General features: G+C 37.4%; 1 protein-coding gene across 2 annotated transcripts in view; it reads left to right on the top strand.

The window, feature by feature from the left end:
- Positions 1 to 9,031: 9,031 nt before the first annotated feature.
- The window catches only part of CABCOCO1 (ciliary associated calcium binding coiled-coil 1), a 152,226-nt gene continuing 138,882 nt past the window's right edge, over positions 9,032 to 22,375 (top strand). Inside the window, exons 1-2 of one of the 2 annotated variants that reach the window (XM_071749136.1) lie at positions 9,032 to 9,183; positions 10,648 to 10,757. The gene's annotated coding sequence lies outside the window, so the exon portion shown is untranslated. The remainder of the gene's footprint in view (positions 9,184 to 10,647; positions 10,758 to 22,375) is intronic. The other variant, XM_071749138.1, reaches the window with a different exon arrangement.

Genomic DNA, 22,375 nt, shown 5'->3' with positions numbered 1-22,375 from the left:
CCTTAACATTTATTCTCAAAAAAAATGAATGGGACATTATCCAGGATATTTTCCAGTTCTCCAGTTCCCACAAAGTCTGCTTATTCAAAGGCAGCTGGACTAAATCTTTGATTTTTGTAGAACACACTGAAAATATCTTTCACAGCACTGTATAGATGTGAATCAGAGTCAAAGAGAGACAAACTAAATTATTTTATGAATAACTTGAACTCATCTCTTTTTACAGTCTGACTGACAGATACAAAGTCTTGGGCCCTTAAAAACTTCATCTATCTCTTGAGCCATGAATCATTTGTAGTCAGGCTTTGATGCAAGAGAAGCAAAGTAGCACTTTCTATTTTTGGTTCAAACCCAGAAAGTTTCTGTAGGAGCCACAAGAGGATTTTTTGTTTTGTTGTGTTGTGTTTGTTTTCTTGTTTAAGTATTTGATTATTTCTCAGCTGAAAACTGCCTGACCTTTATTACAGTGCTGTTTCTGGAAACAATAGCTAATCATTCATTAGAACTTGCAGCAGCCAGTTCTGTATTGCTTCTGAAAATGTTTTGTTTTCGTTTTGTTGTTTTAGATTTTAGTTGGTTTCTAATCTAATTTCCACATCCTGTTTTTCTGCAGCACTTATCTGCTCCAGTGAAATGTTCAAGGGAATCCTGTAATCATTAACTCTCTATCTGCATTTCCATGATGACTCTTCTTTTCTAGAAATGGAAATAGGACTGGAAATTGGTTCAGTGCTGAGGATTCCTCCTTTTTTGGCTGTGTAGAGACATAAACGCTATAAAGAAACAGTATCAGCCCACCACTAGGTTGTCCCTGGCTTCATTGTTGCCTCCTTTTGTATCTGCTACCAAAACAGAGAGGGGCAGACTTCAGAATTACATAAATAACATTGTAGCACATTGTCATGTCAGCAATGATCTCTTATAATGATAATAGAAAATAAAAATATCAGCTAATGATGAAGCTGTAACACTGTGTTTAAGAACTAGCTTTCAAGTCGGCTTTTAAGCACATTGAAGTAGTATTGATAATAGCCAGCAAAATGATGGGAAAATTGTTTTCACATCATTACTACACTTACCTGGTTTTCTCTCTCATCCGCCTCCTTCCTCCTTCCCAACACATGCTGCTGTTTCCAATTCAGACCTGGGGGAAGTTTGCTGTATGGAAAGCTCATGCTACTAAACTCACAAGAAATTCCTCCGTCGATTACCTTTTCACAAAACTGATGAAGATCAAGGGCTATGAAATTTTGCTTCTGGCCCCCAAAATAATTAATTTTCCCTCTTTAAACTCACATATCACAAAGAAGACCATGTCTGTTTATTTTAATAAAGATTATGGTTATTATGTTAAGATAATTTATGTTTCTGCTACGTCTTTATGTAAAGCTATTTATAAACATATATACCATTTATGCTTTAAAGAAGAAATAGGTTTTGTTAGTTCTTATGAAAGACAGGAGAGTATTAGACCTTGAACAGAAACAAATGTATTACTATTTAATTAATACATGAAAGGGCACCTGGTTCCTATTCAGGGGGTAATGGGAGCAATTTACTTGGCCACATTTAGGTTTTAGTTCAAAAGGTTTGATGCTTTAGGATTAACTATCCTTACATGACATTTATGAAGTCAGGCTTGTTTTCCAAGACATTCTCAATGTTAATCTTTGACAGCTCCATAACTCTGTAATATTCTAATATACAAAAATAATATCAACCGATAGATTAAATGCACTGAGGCTACCATGATGTATTTATCTAATACTGATAAATGAAGGACTGGAATTACCTAGATTGAAATTATTTTTAGCTGATACATCTGTATCTCGCCTCTATCTTGAATCCAAAGAGGTAAAGAAAAAATATAGGTACAAAAGCTGGTAAGAATTTAGTTTTGCTTGAAGGTCTGTGAAATAAGTGGAACTTAAGGGCATAAAAAAGGTCTGTCCCACTGATTTACTATGCAAATAACTGATATTTCCTAGAATACTTTCCATTTTACTCTTTACACAGACATGCAAATTCAAGAACAGGCATTTGACTATTTATTCAAAAGTTCACAGCTAAAGGACAGCTTTTGAAATCTTGTATTCTCCAACTAATACAGTGGGAATTATATAAAATCTATAAATTAGAATCAGTCTCATGGTTCCAATTTCTGAAACTGTTCTTAGTATGTAGAAGCACAGACTGGAAGCATATGGAAAGTCAGTCCAGTCAGTTCTAACGAATAAGGTCTGAAAACTTACAAATAATGTTTTCTTGGTTTTCCAGCTGACCAGTCTGTCCATTCAAGAGCAAACAGAAACAAAGGTGTTATTTAAAGGAAAATAATTTAGAGAAAGAGCTAACAATGTTAGATGGATTTTTTTCAGTTCATAAACTTCAAACTGACATATTTCAACAGGAGATTTCTCTGATATTCTAGGTAAAATGAGTTTAAAATTAATCTAATTTTTGATAAAACAATCTCTTCTGTAAAAATAGTTACATTTGTTCCAGGCTGATATAATATCTATTATTCATGTAACTAGTCTAAGTAGGGTGTAGTTAGCACAGAGGTGTTTTCACTTGAAAGCAGTTGCACCATTGGACTCAGCTTCGATTTTAAAGTCTGTGTTATCTCCTAGGGATGAGTGGAGTTTTAAATGCTTCCTGATAATCTGAGGTAAAAGCACGAGGCTGGATCTGCAATATTTTGTAGCAGCCCCAGCACAGGGTACTGCTGAAAGGACAGCACATCTTTAACATAAGACCTGTAACAGAGTATTCCTCTTATTTGATCTACAAAATGTTCACTGCTTTTCCTGAGTAAACCTTGCATTTATCATCCTTTGTAGATATCTTCCTTAACAGTAATGCAAGAGGAGCCATCAGGCAGAAGTAGAAGATTTTTCTCAAGTTTATTCTCTGGAGAAATATGGTCCTGGTTTCTATATAAAAGCAGTGGCTCATAGTAGAAGTGTGTGTTGTTCATGTTCAAGTACTTAGACACAAGTAATTTTTTCAGACCTAGAAAAAGGTCACGTGTAGTGTTACATGGACAGTTTTGTTATTCTTACTTTCAGTTTTTTAATTTTATTATTTTTTTTTTTTTAATCCAAAGATGTGGTAGTTGAAACATCACTGTACACAGAGATTCCTAAGAACAAAGATTTTGTGTCATCATGATGTATATGGACACTTCACAGGTCAAAATAAGCCAGAGTAGTCTCTGTGGCCAAGACATGGCACCAATCTATTTGTTTCAAAGAACAGAAGTTTGTTCTTTCCACAGCTTTTGATACAGGTCAGTGATTCCATTAATGTCACCTGATAAGAAAGCCATGGCCTTTATAAATTAATGATCACATGCCCTTGGAACCGAGTCCTTGTTTTAATTTAAAACAGAAGCTCTTTTTTTTCTGGGAGGCTTCCCCCCCCTGTTTGGAAGCAGTCAGCTATGTATTATCTTTCTGCCACGGCAGTTCCTGAGTTCCTGGAAAGGATCAAAGTCCTGAATTAATTGCTGGGTATGACAAACTTAATCATTTTATTGTGATTTGTTGGGTGGAAATACATGGTACATTCTTCCAAAACCAGATAAATGCCAACAAACACATAAGGAAGGACAGCATTATATTCTCTAACTTTTGGAACAGCACTGCCAGTATTAAACAGTGAAACTGTCCCTCTTCCCTGTTGCTTTCCATATTTTAGTCTAGATGCTGATAGGATTGGGAAGACACTGCTGACTAAGAAAATACAAATTTTGGAGGTTTTAACTACTTCTGCATTATAAAAATACTACTTTTTCATCACTAATAATGATCAAAGATGGTCTGATCCTTTCAGGACGATTATAGAAGTGCAAATTTCCCCTGTACTTACAGTCACATGCCAGACTCACTAGGCTTAACTGTTCTGAAGGAAGGAACACTTTAAAACAGCTTTAAAGGAAAAAAACCTGAGTAATAATGTGTGATTTCATGTTGCAAGTCTACAGTCTCAAATCCTTAGTGATTAGAGGGAATTAATTTCCATTAGAGACATAAGAGGCATAAAGAGGCAGTTAAGCCATCTAACAGGTTGGGGTGGGAAAGTGAAGTTAATGTTTCTGACAGGAAAACAGTCACTCATGTCTTGTAGGAATTTAGTCAGATTACTAAGTCTATATCACACATACATGTGGTATACAAGGCACTATCTCAAACCTGGAATTCTGACTGATCTGGGTAAAATTTATGAATGGAAGGTTCAAATCCAGTTTCTTTATACAAACCAGGAGAATCATTGAATTCAATGGAGTCATGTGCAGATAATGGATGAGTGGAGCATGACACAGAGTGTCTCAGCTTAGTTTGAAACCAGTTTACTCTGGGACATTCACCATCTCCCTGCTGGATCCCTAGTCCATGTAACACAACAGCAGAAAGAACTGTCATCATAAGAACCAAGACTTAGGCTCTTTGGCTGAGCAGTTGCCAGGGACAGTAAAAACCAGTGCATGCAGATATATCCCAACCTGACCACTTGAGGAGGTGGAGATGTTATTTCAAATCTTTCCAGAAGTGGAATCTTTTTATTTTGAAATTAATTTACCTTCTAGTTAGTGAGGGAACTAGGAATGTTCATCTTGGTTCCAATTTACTACAAAGTTTTGAGGATAGTTGAAAGCCTCAGTAGAGCTCAACCCCCATCTAACTCTCTATCTCTCTTTACATTTTCCTTTTATTTTTCCAGGGACTGTGGCTATTCTTTTGTATTCCTCACCTAGATTTATGGCTGGTAAGAGATGGGGTAGTGTGTCTTATTATTGTCTGTATCCTCTTATGCTCTGTATGAATTCCCTAAAAAGAAGCAGCATTTTGCAGCTAGCATGAATCTGGTGGCTTTTTCTGATGCAGAGTTAAATATCCTAAACAATGTCAGGTGTGTCTTAAATCTTTCATTTTGCTGATTGCTTGTGTAAAACAAGCATCACAGGAGCTCAAACACTGAGTTTGAAGCTATAAGTAATGGTGGGTTTGCAATACTATGTTGAGGTTGAATTTGATAATCTTAGGTCTTTTCCAACCAAAATGATTCTGTGATTCTATGTTTACAGGCTCACTAAAAAAAAAAAAAAAAAAACACCACACATATACACTGCTCTGAAAATGGAAAAAACTGAGAATAAAATGATGGAATTGTGCCTCATGTTTTTCAAGATAGTCCCCTGTCTACTGGGTTGAATTCTCAATCCTGGATCACATCCATCTTTATTTATGCCTGACAATGTTTTATTAAAAGCTGGAAGGGTATGCAAGTTAGCCTTACAATGTAAATCTGTTCTTTAGGCAAGGAAAATAGATGTACTTCAGCAAGCTAGCCCTGAAGCCTGGATTAAACAGGTAATGTGTAAAATGTGCACAATCAAGTGTGTACATTTCTCTCAGAAGTGCAGAACCTGACTGCAGATTAGAATATGGTCAAGTCTTACACCAAAGTACTTGGACACAAAATATTTCTCCTTACCAAGCATCTGGGTCCTTAATACATCTGTGCTACTCATCACACCTAATTCTGTGACATGCAAAGTCTTCCTAGATCTCACCAGAACCAAGCTCTGAACACCTTGTGCAGTTGGGGTCATTGCAAAGATGTTTCCAGGCTGCACAGGAGGGCTCAAAATAGAGTTCTTACAAGAATTTCCTGTGTAAGGCATTGGTGAGACAATAGATCCCTTTATGAGGCTCTGTTTGACTACAGAAATGAGCAATTATTCACATTACATTTAATAAATCCCTTGACACCCTGTTAAAAGGACCTGTGTTTAGCTGAAGTCTTGGCATGAATGTACTTCCAGAGGTTTAATGACCTTTCACTTTTTGAGGTGTTCTTTATTTAAACTAATGAAAATGAGCTCCACTTAAAAGGCTTTTAAATGCTGATTAAAAATTAAATCAGCTGTTCATTATCCCCAGGTGGCCTTGTTCTAAGTGAAGTAATTCAGAGACAGTCAAACAAGTAGTCTTTTAATGTTGCTAGATGTTAGGTTGGAAGGACTTTATGAAAGCTCTTTATTAATTACAAAATTTTCAACTTCTAATGTAAATGTGTCTGCAAATACAGGACTGCTATCCTCCATTTCTGTCCCCTGTTAGCTAGAAATACAGAGGAAAATCTGAATATTCCTGTCGTATATCCAGCAGAAATTAAAAAAGCTGTGGTGTTTTCCAAACAAAATATTGGCCTAGTAGGTACCATCATATTAATAATGATAAACTGAGGGAATATTGATAGAAGTTCTCACTTCACATTCAATTGTTTTTTCTTTAGAGCTGGAAAAGTTTCAGAAGCATTTACAGTAAAAATCACAATGAGCAATGAGAAAATCTCAGTGGATTAGATTCTTTGGGATTTCAGTTTTGTTTGTTTTTTCTTTACAGCTGCTAAAAAGCATTGGCCTGGGATTTAAGTAAACAGAATGCAAAATGACAACAGAACAAAATCTTTGAGCTTAGTGTAATTTATCTGAAAAGCAGGAACATCCATTGCTTGAACACCAAGATTATTTGACAGATTTTTTTTTTACTTTTTAATACTTCCTGATCTTGAAATGCAAGCTTACCTAGTAAGAGAGATATGTGAACAGAACAAAATATTAATGGTCATTTTGAGGAAGTATAAGGCAGTACATTTTTGAGAGCATTTAGACATAAGAAGAAAGGAAATAATGTTGTTGCTTACAAATTCCACTGTAGATAACAACTTTCCTTCTTGTATTTTATCACACATGTAACTCTTTGCTCTTTTTCACTTGTAGTAAAATGAGCAAAACAATGTTGCTGGGTGAAATATGCTGCAGAATATTAGGGGAACCATGCAGCACTGGTACCTTGTCTCTTCTGCAGCAAGAAGGGTGGAAAAACCAAGCCTTTATTTGCCAAAAATATTTGAAATTACCTGTTCTGAGCAGACAATGAGGCCTGCACTTCTGGTCCTGTCTAGCAGAGTTAGCTGTTAATTTGCCATTTAGAGTTGCTGGTTTAGAGGTGCACTGGAAGTGCATCCTTGTGGTCACACATTGTTGTGAAGTCTGGCAGAGGTGAGAGAAGCTACGTGTCCCAAGTGGCTGCAAGGAAAACTGGCTCAGCAATTATTTCTCTACCACCCGCTCTTGAATGCTTTGTCTGGTAAAATCTGTAGGTGGCCAAGACGCTCTTATTCCCAGATTTATGAACAGGAGGAGAAGAAACTAAACTGGTGATGTTACGAAGCCAGGGTTGCAGGGACATGCATGTGTCCTGCTGGCTTGTGGGTGGTTTATGCAGTCACACGTGCCTTGTGCCTCATGACTTTCTAATGGGTTTTGGAATTGGGCACATGACACCAGGGAATGCAGCGTGTGTGTCTGAGGTAATGAGCAACCATCCCTAAATAGGATGCCTGGCTAGACAAGTATTCAGACTTTGATCAGTGAAACATTAATTCTCCTCCCACCCCTCAAGTTAAAAGAAACTCCTTTTTTCTTTTCTCATTGGAGGAGGGAAAATACTTTCTTTGTATCACGAAATTCAGCTTTAAACATCAAGTTCTAGAAATCCTTTCTGCCCCAATGTTAATGAAGAAACGATTTTAATATAGAGGTAACTGCAAACCTAAAATAATGAAAACACTGATGTTTTGAAAAATGCCCCTGGTTGAAAGCTGTATTTAATTATGTACTTTAATTGGGAGAATTTTATTTTCCAATGTAATGAGTATTCCTCCTGAAAACTCCAACTGTTCCTACTGGTGAAGAAGCTTCACTGTTTGCTGTGGAAGAAATGTGTTTGTAGAAAGAACAGTGCTTTGAATGTAAAACCACAGAATTTGTAAAACTGGAAAATTGTATTAAAGACTACAGAGACTGAGCCACCCTAGCTGTCTGCACACATCAGTATTGCAGGCAGTGCTGTACATGCAGCAGAGCTATGATACCATTCTTCTACTTGTCATGTAATGTTACTAATTTTTAGCACATGTGTAAGAGCCTATATGAAGAGGTATGTATGCCTTTTGGGACAAATATAAAGATATGGCAGATATGCACATGCTGATAAAGAGCACACCATAAAAGTTCCACACTGAAATGCACTCCACCCTCCTTGAATGTTTCAGAAAAATTCCATAGATTTTAACTTTTTCTTCTTTTCTGTAAAAAAAAAAAACAACCAACATTATTTAAAAAAAAAAAAAAGAGAAACAAAAGCAACAACAAAAAAGCCAAACAAAAGCAAAACAACACATACACAAAAATACCAACCGAACCAAACCAAACAAGAAGCAAACAAACAAACAAAAAAAAACAGAAAACAAAAAATATTCGTTCAGAGGAACTGTAAGAATTTGCCTCTTCCTGTTGTTCAAAGACATGCTTTATACTCCTTCTACCTCCTCTGGAAACAAAATGATTATTTTCCAGGGGTAAGGAATATATATATACAGAGAGGTCAAAACTGTTTTAGCGGGATGAATGAAATGAGATTTAACAGGCTTAAAGAGATTGAGAATGAGAAAATATTATATCAAAGATTTCTGTTTTGGACTGCACGTCTCTAATCAGAAATCAAAGGTGTGATGTTCTCTTCATCAGCAGCTTTGGTGCTTTTTCACAATAGGAGGGTGCTGTTGTTTTCACTGTTAACAATATTTTAGAAATACTTCAGTACAAATGGTGATACGGCTCCAAAAATTGAATCTTTCCACCAGTAGTCAAGACTTCTGCAATTAGTTCTGGTGTATGTTCTTAGCTTTCCTACATGAGAGCACTGCAAAATGAAAGCATTTCCTGGCCCTTGGGCTACATCCAAATGCTAGATCTTACGTTTTCAAGTGCTCATTGTTACTATGTCCTGTTCTAATGTGTCTTGTTTACTTACAGGAATAAATCACTGGCTCATGTGAAGAATGTCAGCTCTCTGGATGATGTATTAGGGCAGTTTAGGAGCTGGTCATATTTCAGTTCACTGTACTGTCAACAGAAATAGAGCATTCTCAGCTTCATTTAGATGTCAGAAACAATCTAGTCAAAATAGCACAAACCTCTCTTTAGGTGTATTCATTCTTCTCTACAGGGTAAATCAGTCTGGTTGGAATGTGGTGCTGCCTTAGGGACAGGTTGAGCTGAACCTGAGTGTTTACCTGGACAATTGTTCCAGGCTAGTACGGATCCGGGTGAGTTACAGCAGCTCTGATGACAGATGGTGACTTGTTTAGTGGCTGTAACTTTACTGCTTGCAGTTAAATGTCCCTTGCAGATTTAGCTCAAAATTTGATGCTACATCCTTCATAAAGTTGGAATATTTTCTTCCTTCCTTGTATTCTTTTGAATGTATTCAGTGCTTATTTTGGAGTAGTTTTTACTTGGAAACAGTTTTGTTTAAAAGTGCATTCTTGATTCATGAGTTACGTCTTCCTTTAAACAATGTCAACATTCCTCTGTGTAAAAATAATTACACTTGAAAAACAGATGCAATAATTAGAGCTTTAGAATAATTATTTAGTTCAAGCATCTAAAATAAAGAGACAAGTCTGAGATTTAACTCTAGGTAAGCCTCTTGGTTTTTACTGTCCATGTTATTGAAGTAAACTTTATGGACAAGAGTATTCTGAGGTGTCCAAAGACACATGTCTGCTATGAAATAGATGCAGCTATTATTCAAATAATCTTAAAGAATCATCATTTTCCAAGCAGTATATAACTACTGTGTAGGGATCAGTAAACTGGTTATTGTTACTGGTACTGGGAAGAGTAATAAAGAATTATTGCTAGTGGTTTTATAAAAACATCTTGAGAAGAACCAATTACTTTGGCAGACACTAACTTTAACTTCATTTAGCACCAAGGAAAGGACCTTCCAATTTCACTTTTTAAATTATTTAAGTCACAAATCTTTTGAGGAGTGTTGCAAACACAAGTAATATTCTTAAGTGATATAATCTATATTTAAAGCTTACAGCTTTGATTTTTTATCTGCGTTTCTGTATTGTTTTCAAAGTCCATTTTTAATTCATCTCAGAAGATTGCCAATGGATCCATTTATTTCTAAAGACAGATTAAGAAAAAGAGGTTAACTTCATCAGAGCAGCCCATTATATCCCAAACCAATGACATTTTGTTTGGGTTTTGCCATTGCCAGCAGGGAAGATAAAAGACTTATTATGGAAGCCATTTTTTGCCTTTTAAAAAACAAATTCTGAGAGCACAGAGACGATCTTGTGTTGAAACTCCCCAAGTGAAGGTATGAGTACTTGTGCCTGGAAGAACTGAAAAATGGTATTTGAAATAGGTCATGCTATTTATGTAACTGTAGGCAAACACACCCTCAAGTTTTCCTTTGGGAAACTGTACAGAAAAATATATCTTGTTGCTGTGGAATAAGTTTAGTCTCATGAAGTCAAACTCAGGACACTGAAAACAAAGAGGGTGTGGAAGGAAGCTGCAAGCTTCATTCTGCAGAGAGGAAACAGGGATAAGATAGTGCTAAGGGGACTGCTAGCAGCACTTTGACCACAGAATCAGACTAGACTTTCTCTTAAACACCTTTTTTTTTTTTTTTTTTTTTTTTAAAGTAAGTTTTTAAATAACACGTACTGTGTGGTTATTGTGTCCCCACACTGTTCTGTTCTTGCCTTCAGTCCTGCCTTTAGATACTCTTCTCTGGATGGTAAAGAGGAAGGTAACTGGGAGAAGTGTTGTCCCTATCTGAACATTTTAACATCAACCTGGAGTGCTCCTGCAAACTCCAGTGAGTGACTTACTCTCTCCTTCAGCTTCTCCTATGTATGTGTGAGTAATTGGAATTGAAGAAAGACTTAGTAAATCCCTCCATATATCTATCTTTGCTAATACAGGAATGTTCCTTCAGTGCTTGGAAGGGAATGCCCACCCTAAATCTTCCTGGAGCAGATTCCATCCATGCCACAAAAGCAGCTAATGGACAAGGTGCAGTAAATATCCAGCAGACCAACCAAGCCAGAATTTGATTTCAGCTGATGCTAGAAAACCTGTACTTGTTTCTGCAAGTTCATGAGTTTAATTCATTCAGATACTGACTTGTTTTCTGTCTTTGTGTTTGCTACTCAGTCAGTGTCAATATAAATTTGCAATACTGCTGTAGAAGCATCTATAAACTATCCTGTAAATGCAGAAGAATGAGTCACTAAATAATATTCTTTCATCCATCAATCTAGTAGCAAGTTCAGAAGATGTACTGCTGCTATCTTAGGGACTGTCAAGGTGTTATTTTCATGAAATAATAATTCCTGTCACAAGTCAAATATAAGGACACAGTTTGTCTGTACAAATGCAAATTGGGTACTGTTATGAGAGAGTACCGAGAAAAATTCATATGGACTTGAGTAATTAATCACTTGATGACTAATTTATTTTGTTTCCCAGTCAAAACAAAACAAAGATATGGAGAGTCAGCCATTGTTCTGAGGTCTCTTAAACCTCATAAAAAAAAAGGTGATTTACAGTAACAAAGCGTATTCAAAAAGTGGTTTTCCCTCCCTCTTTATAAGCCTGGGGATGTGTTGGCAGCTGAGGTATGATCAACAAGACTTTTCTCACTCCAGACTTCTTCAGAGTATTCTCTAGAAACCCAACATTCTCATAGAATAGAGAATTTGATGTTCTCAAAAATCTTTTGGAATTATATGAGTCCTGCAAATGTGGAATTTAAAAGTAATTTCTAAGTAGTGCTGAACACTCTTTACACTAAATGTTTTAGCTGCCATTTATTACACTAAATTTATGACCTCTTAAACATGATGTAAGAGTCTAGGCCTGCCTAATTAGAAAGGCAGAGTGTTAATGCTCACATATTAAAAACATCTGTACTTACAGTATGGTAAAATAACATTAGGGTAATATCTTGGCTGCAGTCTTCCAAGATGCTTAGAATTCTTTGCACTCTCTCTGCCTAATAACAAAATGTTATTTAATCAAAGGTTTGTCAAGATGTGGTTTCACAGTAGTTTCTAACCCATCACAGGAAGTCAATGTAGTTTTACTAAATCTCCAGCAAAAGTTGGTCGTGCAGTTACATTCCTTGATCCTTATGTGACTGCCCTTTTCTTAAGCCAGAGGATTTCTTGGAAATTTAGTTCTTTCTTCTTCCCCGTGGTGGCAGGCATTCTGGCCTCACTTATATCCCCCATTCCCCTTCCCCTGCAGCCTGTCTGCAATGGACAGAAACTGAAGCTGGGGATCACAACTGTAGAGGGGAGCAAAGAGCAAGTAGAGCTCATTCTTGACTGTGGGGTTGATTCTGGATCCAGTAATGCTTCCCTATTACCTCCATTCAATCATGCTGATTCCTGCCATCTAATCTAGTCATTCAAACAATTAACACATTAGATATTTTTCTTCTGTTCTCTCAAATGAATTATTTAGGTTGCTGCTTGATATGAAAGTTTAGACCACTAATGTACTGACAGTTTTAATATTTAATGATCTAAAGGATAAGGTGGAAGAGGGAAATCAATATTTGTGCAGCGTTTTTCATCTCTTAAGAGAGCTACAAATTTTTTTCTCTCTTCTAGGTATCCATGGATGGTACTAATGTTAATTGAAGTGAGTGACTTAGGTGGGTGCTGAAATTTAACTCTCATTTCATAGTTATTTCTAGATGCTCTTACTGGTAGCAGGAAGCCAGAGGCCCCTCAGCTTCTGTAACGTAAAATGTAAAAAATGTCCAAAATCCTCCTTCTCTGAAGAGGGGAAGTCTTCCTTTTATGAAAGTTCCTGGTCTTGATAAGCTCTCAAGACTTTCAGTATTAAACCTGAGAAATCCACTTCTAGCATGCTTGTGCCTTTCAGGGAAATCAGTTTTTTAAAGTATGGCAGGAAGAGGGTAGAAATCCAGTAACAAATGTGGAAACCTTTGAAGCTGAAATTGGTTGTGTTTCATCAACTATGGAATCATTGATCCATCTTGAGACTGATCTGTGTAGACGAGGTGTTCATTTCTTCATACACTCAGTATTCCAGTAATGGAGCCTTTGCTCAAGAATTGTCTCTTCCTGATCTTAAGAATTCATAATGTGTAGCAAGCTGTATATGGATGGACTTTGTGTTTCCTTTAGTGCTGAGAAACTCTGAAGTTGGAACAAAATTCTGTGAATTTACTGCTTCCTGGTAAATGGGAATGGGAGCAGATGCTATATTTGACTAAGCAACAAGTCAACAAGGTCTTGTCTTTGCAGCATTATTTTGGGTGTCTTTAAGCTAGGAACCATCTCCAAAGAGAGAAGACAGATATTTTTCAGGTTGTTGTAGGCCTTGTAAACTATGAGCACAAATCTCAGAAGAACTGAGAAAGACAACAATCTATATGCTCTTCCTTGTGGATTATCTGTCTACTAAAAAAAATTAAGTTGTGTACACCTTTGTAGCATAATGCTATGAATGTCTGTGAGATAGCAGATAATGACAAGACAGAGGAAAGCCAGCTTTTCAAAAGGGACTTGTAGAAGAATGTTTATAATGTGAAGGAACTTTCAATCAGACCGTAGACTAAAAGGGTTCCAAATTCATACAAAATCTTGAAAAGCTGAAACTGTGAAGTCAGCCATTCTATTAAGCTATCTTGGACCCATCTTTGCTGTGATCCACAGGAGGATTTACATCTTATTGCCCACTTGGTATCTAGGAAGCTAACCAAACACCACTGGGGAAAGGAAATACCTGGTTTCTGTTTTGCTGTTTCCTGGGTTTGGGGAATTCTGAATGAGGACTGGCTTGATTGGGGTATTTGTGGGAAGTCAGGCAGGATCCGTAGAAGAACTGTCCAAATACTTCTACTGGCCAGATTTACAGACACCAGCTGGAGTGTGTTTGTTGATTTTGGGTTTTTTTATCATGGGTCTTTGGAGTAGCAAAGAGCTAATACATGGTATATTAATGAGAGATTTATGATTGCATTCAGAAAGGCACAAATGTGTCTTAAAAACTGAGATTTAATATTAGTATACTATTAAAAATAGAAGATTAATATTTCACACAAAAATTGATGCAAGTCAGTATTACAGCCAGTTATGTTTCAGGGGTTCAATAGTATTTTTACTCTGATCAGAATGTGTCAATTATTCTGAGTAATGCTGTGGCAGAGTTAGGTTGCTGCAGTAGAGATGTGAAACTGGATTATTTTTTGCCTCCTTTGTAGCTAAGTTAACTTGTCAAAAAATGAGATCACTAAATCTTGGGAATGCTGGTAACAGTCAGTGAATGGCTCTCTCTTTTTGTCTGAAATCAGGAAGAAAAGGCAGATGTTGAAACAAATTTTTTTAGTAATCAGGAAAAAAAGATTCTTACCAAAAGATTTTCATTTCTCCATGTGACTTGTCAAGGATCTGGGTTCACCAGCCAACAAGACTGGGCCTTGCCTCTGTGTCTCTGTATAACAGTATCTCACATATTGCTTTGTAGATCTCAGTGACCTTTAGGACAGTGAACTCAGACTTGTATTGGTCTCTCTCAGAGACACCATTTGCAGTTCCCCACTTCACTGTCGCCCTCACAGAAAGTGCTTGCAAATGATTAGACCTGTGACATGGGTGTAAGGTCTTGGCTGATGGTTAAGAGAATTCTGAAAAGCAGCACAGGGCAAACGACTTCTTTTCATTACCCTGAATCTGTTATTAAATTCCAAAGGAACTTTAAATAGTCTCATAAAATACATTTGGTTGCTTAACTTTGGGGTTTCTGACTTCGCTTCCGTGTATCATGGAATGATTAAAACTTTATCTCATGGGATAGTCAGTGTGTGTGATGACACTGAACTAAAATATTGGGCCTCACCCCCAAGAAAGATTTCTACATGGAAAATTGTCTTTATAGGAGAGAACAGCTTCCACAACAGATTTCTTTTAACCCTCAGAAAATCCAACATCTCCTTCAGTGTTTGTGACCTGTATATGTCAAGTTTTTCGGTGACTGTCCTACTGAGCTGGAGACAGGAGTATATATGAATTGTTGTTAGTCCATCATTTTTCATCAGGAAACAGTTGGAGGAAGGAAATTGAGTGTAGTTCATATTAATGGCATTGAAGATGGACCAGAGGAATCTTGCAATCTTTTGTTCCTGAGGCCCACTTTTCCCTAAAACAATCTTAATGGGTACAAAGAGTGGTGATTGTCCTGCTGGCTCTGGGCCAACGAGAGAAGATGGTTAGTGTATCATAAATTCTTGGTGAAATGATTTCTCTAGAAGGTGTACAGAAGAATAAAGAGTAGAAATATATGTTAGCTGTTGGGATCATTGGCTCACTGGCACCTAGGAAGTCATCTAATGTTGAACAGGCAGCACACACTAAGTGACAGAAGTACCTAAGCTTATTTTAAAATGTAAAGAAATACTGCAAACTCCAAGAGATTGGCTCTTTAATTGGGAAGCAGAGCCATAAGGATCAAATGGTTTTTCTTTTGTTGAGCTTGTTTCTGCTTATCTCTGACAAAGCCATTGCTTGGTTTCTTTGCTTCTAGGTTCTGCTCAGAGATCTGAGTACATTCAAGACAGGGTATCTTGAGAGGTTTGGCTGAGAAAGGTCATTTTGTGTCCTTCACGAGGGGTGAGGTCCTTCAGTTAGTCTAGCCTGGGTAACTGAAGGTACAAGCAGAATTAAAGTGATCCCCAGATTCTGGGGTAAATTAATCCAACTAAAATTAATGGGTCTTCACCACTGTAGAACTGGCTGAAGGATTGCATGTTCACATGAAGATATTCTGCTTAGAGACAGCAATTGTGCCAGTTTCTCAGAGAGAGAGGAGGGAAAGATACCTAACATATGTGAATGCTCTACAAGCAGCATATGTTTCATATATTGGATTTAGGATGATTAATGCATTCTTTGGTGTGTGTTGGCAGGATTTTATTTTAGACACGTGGCCTCTGGTATCTCAAATATTATATGATTGGATGTAAAATACTGTATCCTGACAACTAGAATTAAAAACATGGTATATATGCTGACCATCTCTCAGTTATGCTAATTACATTTGTGCAGAGCATAAAATAATCATGTCCTCTAGGAACTATGACCTTATGTAAAATGTAATTGGTCTGTATTTTTTGTAAGCCCTGTTGGAGAGGCCAGTATAAAGAGTAAGTTACTGAGTTATTAAGTTACTAACTCAGACCCAAAATCTGAAATAACTGAGAATTATATTTCTGATAATGTGAACAGTAATGTTAGTCCCTGGTTATTTATCATTATTTAAATAGCATGTGGAGCCTTTTTGCCAAACAGCTGCTACAACTTCGAGTGTGGGCTAAAGAGCAGTAAAACATCGAGCATTCAGTTTTATTCCGATACAAGGATCTACTACTGTCATGAGACTGGGAGCAGGAGGGATGCGCTGTGCTCTTTACCCTGCTCTGTCTCCTCTGTTGCTGTTCAGACCAGGGCAGGGAGTTCTCAGCAGCCCCGCCGGCACCCCCCCTGCCAGCCCTCAGAGCTCCACGACTACAGCCAGAGAGCTTGTTACAGGGTGGTGACAGTTCCCAGTGCCATCTAGTGGTGTTCTTCCTGAAAATATAGCGGGAGAAAGAGGCACAGAAAGGGAATTAAGTTTCCTGTTTAATTTCTCACTAGCTTAGTAAATTCTTCCTATGTGAAATGGTTAAGAAATTGTGATTGGTATTGCTCTAAGGTCAGGGGTGGACCCAAAAAGTCTTCTAGGCATGCTCTGCCCTTCCATGGAGCTGAGGTAGAACCAGGATTAAGGAAAGGCCAAAGGAATGGGAAATTGTAGGGATAAGAAACATCTGAGACTGCCTCAGGAGATGATTATTTTCTGCACAGTGCTATGATGTCACCATACAGTAACTTTTCCATTCTCATTTCATTCTTTGTTAGGGGTTAGAAGAAAGGCTAACTGAAAAAAAACCCAAAAGGCTGGGGGTTGCCTGTTTTCCTTTAGCAGAAAATTTTATTGCGTTCATTTAACCTGATGAAGCAAAGAGAAAGAAAAGATGTATTATTTTCCTACTGCTCTTCCTTCTCCCTCCCAATTCTGCCAAGGCCCCTCCTAAAATCTCCCTTTTATACCTCACAAGCATATGTTTCAATGTTCACTTGCTGAGTGTGATATTTGGTAACAGAAGGATGAGTCATATTAATAGCTTATTGAATCAAAACACAGATTAACCTCAGTCATTGCTAGATGTGCTCCAGCATTTATTATTGTAGTAGCACCTGTCCAGCCTTAATCACATGGTGCTGCTTCTTCCACCTGGGATGAGAACTCATCAGTTCTCTCTCCAGCAGCAATCTCTCTCTACTCTGGTTTCCTGAAGTGACTTTTCATTTTAGGCCAAGACAGGGCTATGAAAATCCTTAAAGCAAAACCATCTCAGGAGTCCCTTTATAGAGCAAGAAGCAATGAAAACTGTGGGTTCCTTTTAAGTAACATTTTTACTTTCAAAATAAAACATTGTCAAAATATAATCAAAAAGTTAAGAAAACAAACACTGAAACTGTGTGTCAACATAGCCACATCTGCTGTAAGCAGTATGGGAGTATTACTGTGCTGTGTATTTCCATAGTTTTTCAAATCACAGAATACCACGAAATCTGTCTCCAGATGAGACTGGAGGGACTTCATCTCATATTACCATGTCAGAACTCCTATCCTACAGTAAAGTCTATAACTTTGCCTACATAAAATCCTCCTGCCCAATTATAGTCACTCCCAGCTCTTTTCTCACTCCCAGTCTCAATGAGATTTCAGCCTCTTCTAATTCTTCCTTCACTGTTTCAGGGCCAAGAAAGTGTAGAGCTGCTTCTTCTGCAGGAAAAAATAGACTCAGTGATGGATTCCTGCAGGTCTATAAGAGCAAAGGAGTTAATTTTTCTTGAGGAACACTTACCTTTTGTTGCTTTATGAATTCCCTCAGTGTCCTTAGTTTGTGTCCCCATTTTGTTACTTTCTTCCTGGCTGACCTGACTGCTCTTGTGAGAAGCTGTACGGGAAGCCCTACAGCATTATCCCTGCCAGTGCTGAAAGACAGGAGTTGAGTGGTTGGTGCATTATCACTTAGAGATGCACTGCACTTGGTTTTCCACTGAGAAGTAAATATGAAATAATTATTCTAGGACAGACTAAAGTATGTAAGAGGATATATGAGCTGCTTGAGAACCTAGAAGGGCATGTCTTTGGATAAGAGCAAGATTCCTAAATCTGAGAGTCAACTTGGAGTCTGATTTACAGCTAGAAAATCAAAAAGACTCGGGAGAAAGAAAAAAGATTAACATGGTGTTGTTCAGATTAGGGAAGCTCCTCTACTGAGAGCACCAGGATCATGCTTCTGATGGATATCCAAGGGACAGAGTGGGTTATTGCTGTCCTGATTCTCTACAGGGTGGAGTTGCCATATTGTTTTATTTTATGCTGATTTGTACACAAGTAAGCTATGATACACATCATGCTGCTGGCAAGAGAGAGAGCCAGCATGGTTCTATACATTGGTGTTTATTCAGTATTTATTCCATGGTTGTTTTCCAACTGTACTCAAGCCAATATGCAACAGTCTTTTCTAACCAGGTTTAAGGTTTACTTTGCTTCACTTCTATTTCCCCTTTTTATTGCTTTATTTGAAGATTATTTTTTTTTCTTTTGTCTGTTCTGAAGCTTTTTTAAGCTGTGGGAAGAAGTCATAGTATCTGATTGAAATATCTCTGGGAATATATCTTAAGAAAAATTCTTACGATGTTAATTTCTACTGGTTTGAAGTCTTCATATTTTGTGCTACTAGAGCCAGTTCTTTGTTTCATAACAATATTGCTACAGATTGAGATGTAACCAGTGAAGTTTAGTCTACATTCTCTTCTTTTGGGTTTTCTTTAAAGCTTTCATTTACACAAAAGGAAGAGCAACAATTTCTCAGTGGGTAGCAAAGCCATTTCAGCTTAGTCCTAGCCTTAGTCTGTGAACTGAAATTGTTCCCAAGGAGAAATATATTGCCTTCTCTTTGAGTGGAAGTGCACTCAGCCCTGACTTTGGATACATTTCTGTTCTCTTTCACTACAGCAGACATCTAAACCTGTTGCTGATTTAACGGTACTAGACAGATGAGTCTCATCTTTATTCTGCAAAACAAGAACAAGTCACTACAGATACTTATATCTCTTTTAAAAAGATCTGGTTCCATGGGGAAAAAAAAACCCAAAATCACTCCTTTTCTTCTCTCTCCTTTGAGCTTGTTCTTCCATGATAAATTATTGAGTGCAGAATATGCAGCAATGCCAAGTTCAGGCAACCTCTATGGTAGAATAAAAGTTAAAAAAATTCCCTCTTTTCTAATCACTATTTAGGCACATCTAGTGTATTTGGAAAATGCTTTGTTTCACCAGGCATATTTTTTGTGGCTTTTATACCAATGATATAAAAACAAACCAACCGCAAACAAACAAAAAAAAAAAAAAAAAAGAAAAGCCACAAAACCCAAACAAGGTTCATTTTCTAAATACTAAAATTAAACAAGGCTTTGTAACCAGGCTCATGGAGTATTCTAGAAATGTCAATAGGACTGGAGTAATATGATGCTCTCAAAGAAGATCACTGAAGATCTTTTGAGCCACAGTCCAGGGGACTACAGCAAGTGGTGTGGGTTAACCCTCTCGGCAGCTAAGTCCAAAATCTTGTGGGTCCAGATAAAAACAGTTTAATAAGTAACGCAAAACTTTGTATGTATATAGAAAACAAAATAAGGAATTCATTAAATATTTCCCATCAGCAGGCAGATGTTTAGCCACTTCCAGGAAAGCAAGGCTTCCTCACACATCATGGTTACTTGGGAAGACAAATGGCATAAGCCTGGGGGACCTCCCTTCTTCTTTTTCAAGCTTTGATTGCTGAACACACCACAGAGTATGAGATGTGCCTTTGGTCAGTTGGGGTCAGCTGCCCCAGCTGGGTCCCCTCCTAAATCCTTTTGCACCCCCAACCTACTCACTGTCAGGGCAGTGTGAGAAACAGGAAAACAAATCTCTTGATGCTGTGTAAGCACTGCTCAAAAATAAGGAAAACTTCAATGGGTTACCAACAGTATTTTGGTCACAAATCCAAAACATAGCACCACATGGACTACTATGAAGGAAATTAACTCTATCCCAGCCAAAGCCTGTACAGCAAAGTGTGTGATTGCCATCAATAAAACAGAAGGAAGAGATGTCCATGAATGCCACATACCACCTATCAGGGAATCAATTTGGATGTCAGTCTAAATGGTGAAAAATGAAGCAGGACTAGAAAGTAAAGGATCATTGAGGGGAAACACAAAGGAAATTTCTGGAAAGTCTGCTGCTGGGGTCCTGCTGCTCACCAAAGCTGCATCAGAAAGGAGTTAGCCCAGGGGTAAGAAACAGTATCTAAAGTGATCATTCTTGAATACCACTACAAAGCAGCACTGGCCCATGTAGAAGGGTTAATTCAGCCTAAGAAAAGACACATCAGCTGCAAAGGAACAATCACATTTAAGCTAGGTGGTTATCTGCTTTCATAGCAAGAGTTTGATGATGAGGTCATTCCAGAGTGACTACAGCAGGTTCTGCAGGGATCTGAACCAGTAAATGACGAGCTGGTTTCAAGTACTCATCTCAGTGGGCTAATTTTAGCCATATTCACTCCAAAAATTTCCCTTCAGAAGGTTCAGTTGTCAAGTCAAAATGCAGCATCTGAAAGCAAAGTTTCAGTATGCCTTTAAAAATTATTTTATCTAGCACATACTGATATATGAAGGATGAAATTACATTGGGCTCTCTTGATGTAGAATTTTATTCTGTAGCAAGGTTTGTGGTTATTGGTGCCTACTGCTGGGGATGCTAATTAGGTATTATCAGCTTCAAATACAAGAAAAAACCTTTGCTCCTAATTCTTCTTGTGGAAAATACGATTGCACACAATTATTGCCAGTCATCAGTGTGTTCTTCTGACAATTTGGTCATGTGGTACACCTTAAAGAGATGCTTTTGCCTAAACATGCATTTAAGTACAAATGTCCAACTGTGACCTGTGGCATGGTGGAAAATAAAAGAGACCTAAAAAAAAAAAGGTAGGATTTTCCTATATGTGTTATCCCTAAAAGTGCTATGGATAATTAATGTTTTTTTCAGGGATTGTACAGGAAGATTGATTAATATACAATAAAAACTACTTTTTTTTTTCTTTTTTTTTTTTTTTTTTTTTTTCTTCTAACATAATGGATTAATTGTCTAGAAGTTGAAAGAAGATTCTATTAACTAGTGATGTCAGAGCAGGTATCGAGTGATACAATACTGCCAAATTACTTCCATGTTTAACTCACTCTTGATTTACATTTTCTAAGAGCTTGTATCTTTTGAAATTTGTGCTGGTAGTCTGAAAAATAAAATGAGAAAATAATGAAAATTAGAACTATTCCTGTTTAATGTTCTAAGGTTACTAATGGATTAATGTTGGACATAATGATTTTACATTTCAAAGATTATTTGCTGCAGTTTCAGAATCAGCCTTTGCTGTTAAGGTTTATCTGTTGTTAGTTTATTTAGTCTGTACCATTAGGCAGTGAAGCCTTCAGTACTATTGTGGAGATCTGATACTTAATTTTGAGGTGGGGTTTTTTTTGTTTGTTTGTTTTCTTTTTGGAATATCAATATTTTCTGCATAATTAGTAAACTAACTCCTTTCAATTCTAATATCTGCTTTTTTCTATTTCTTTTTTTTTTTCACTTTAGGCTATTTTCTGACACACTTTAGTAGCTACCAAGCTGGGTAGACAGTAAAGTTTATGGCAGCTGCAGCTTTCATGAAACAACTTCCTTCAAAGACTGTGGTAAACCTAGATTGTTATAAACAGCTTTTTGGCTCCTTTGACCGATCTGTCTTCTTTTGGAGATATAGCAAGATGCAGGAGATACAAAGCAGATGGATTTATGTAAGGTACACCTGGAAATATTTCCACCTGGAGAGCTTGGGGCTGCTCATAATCCCCAGAGTAAGGACTCCCTCCCCCTTTCATTGAGCCTTCTGCTTTAATGTTAGCACAGATATTTTTATGGTCCATTCCCTTCTATACAAAGGGATGAACAGGAATCAACAACAAGTCTTCCTCAGTTAAATGGATTTCATCAGACACCATAAATTTACTCACAGATTAATGTTTCATGGAAATCATTTTGATTTCAGGAAATTTGGACAAAATGCTGCATCCCAGCTGGCTTGCTTGTGCCAGTGAAACCTTCTAGTGGTCTGATATGCTCTGAGGAGCCTAACAAACAGGGATCATCTTCTCTCTGTGCTGAATACTCTGAGAGCCTCACCTCTGGGTGAATTCTGAGGACTTCCAGGCTATTCCTTCCCACAGCATGGGAAAGGACCTAA

The sequence above is a fragment of the Heliangelus exortis genome, chromosome 7 (assembly GCF_036169615.1).
Source record: "Heliangelus exortis chromosome 7, bHelExo1.hap1, whole genome shotgun sequence".
NCBI lineage: Eukaryota > Metazoa > Chordata > Aves > Apodiformes > Trochilidae > Heliangelus > Heliangelus exortis.
Note: the sequence above shows the minus strand (reverse complement) of the source record. Positions and strands in the feature narration are given on the sequence as shown.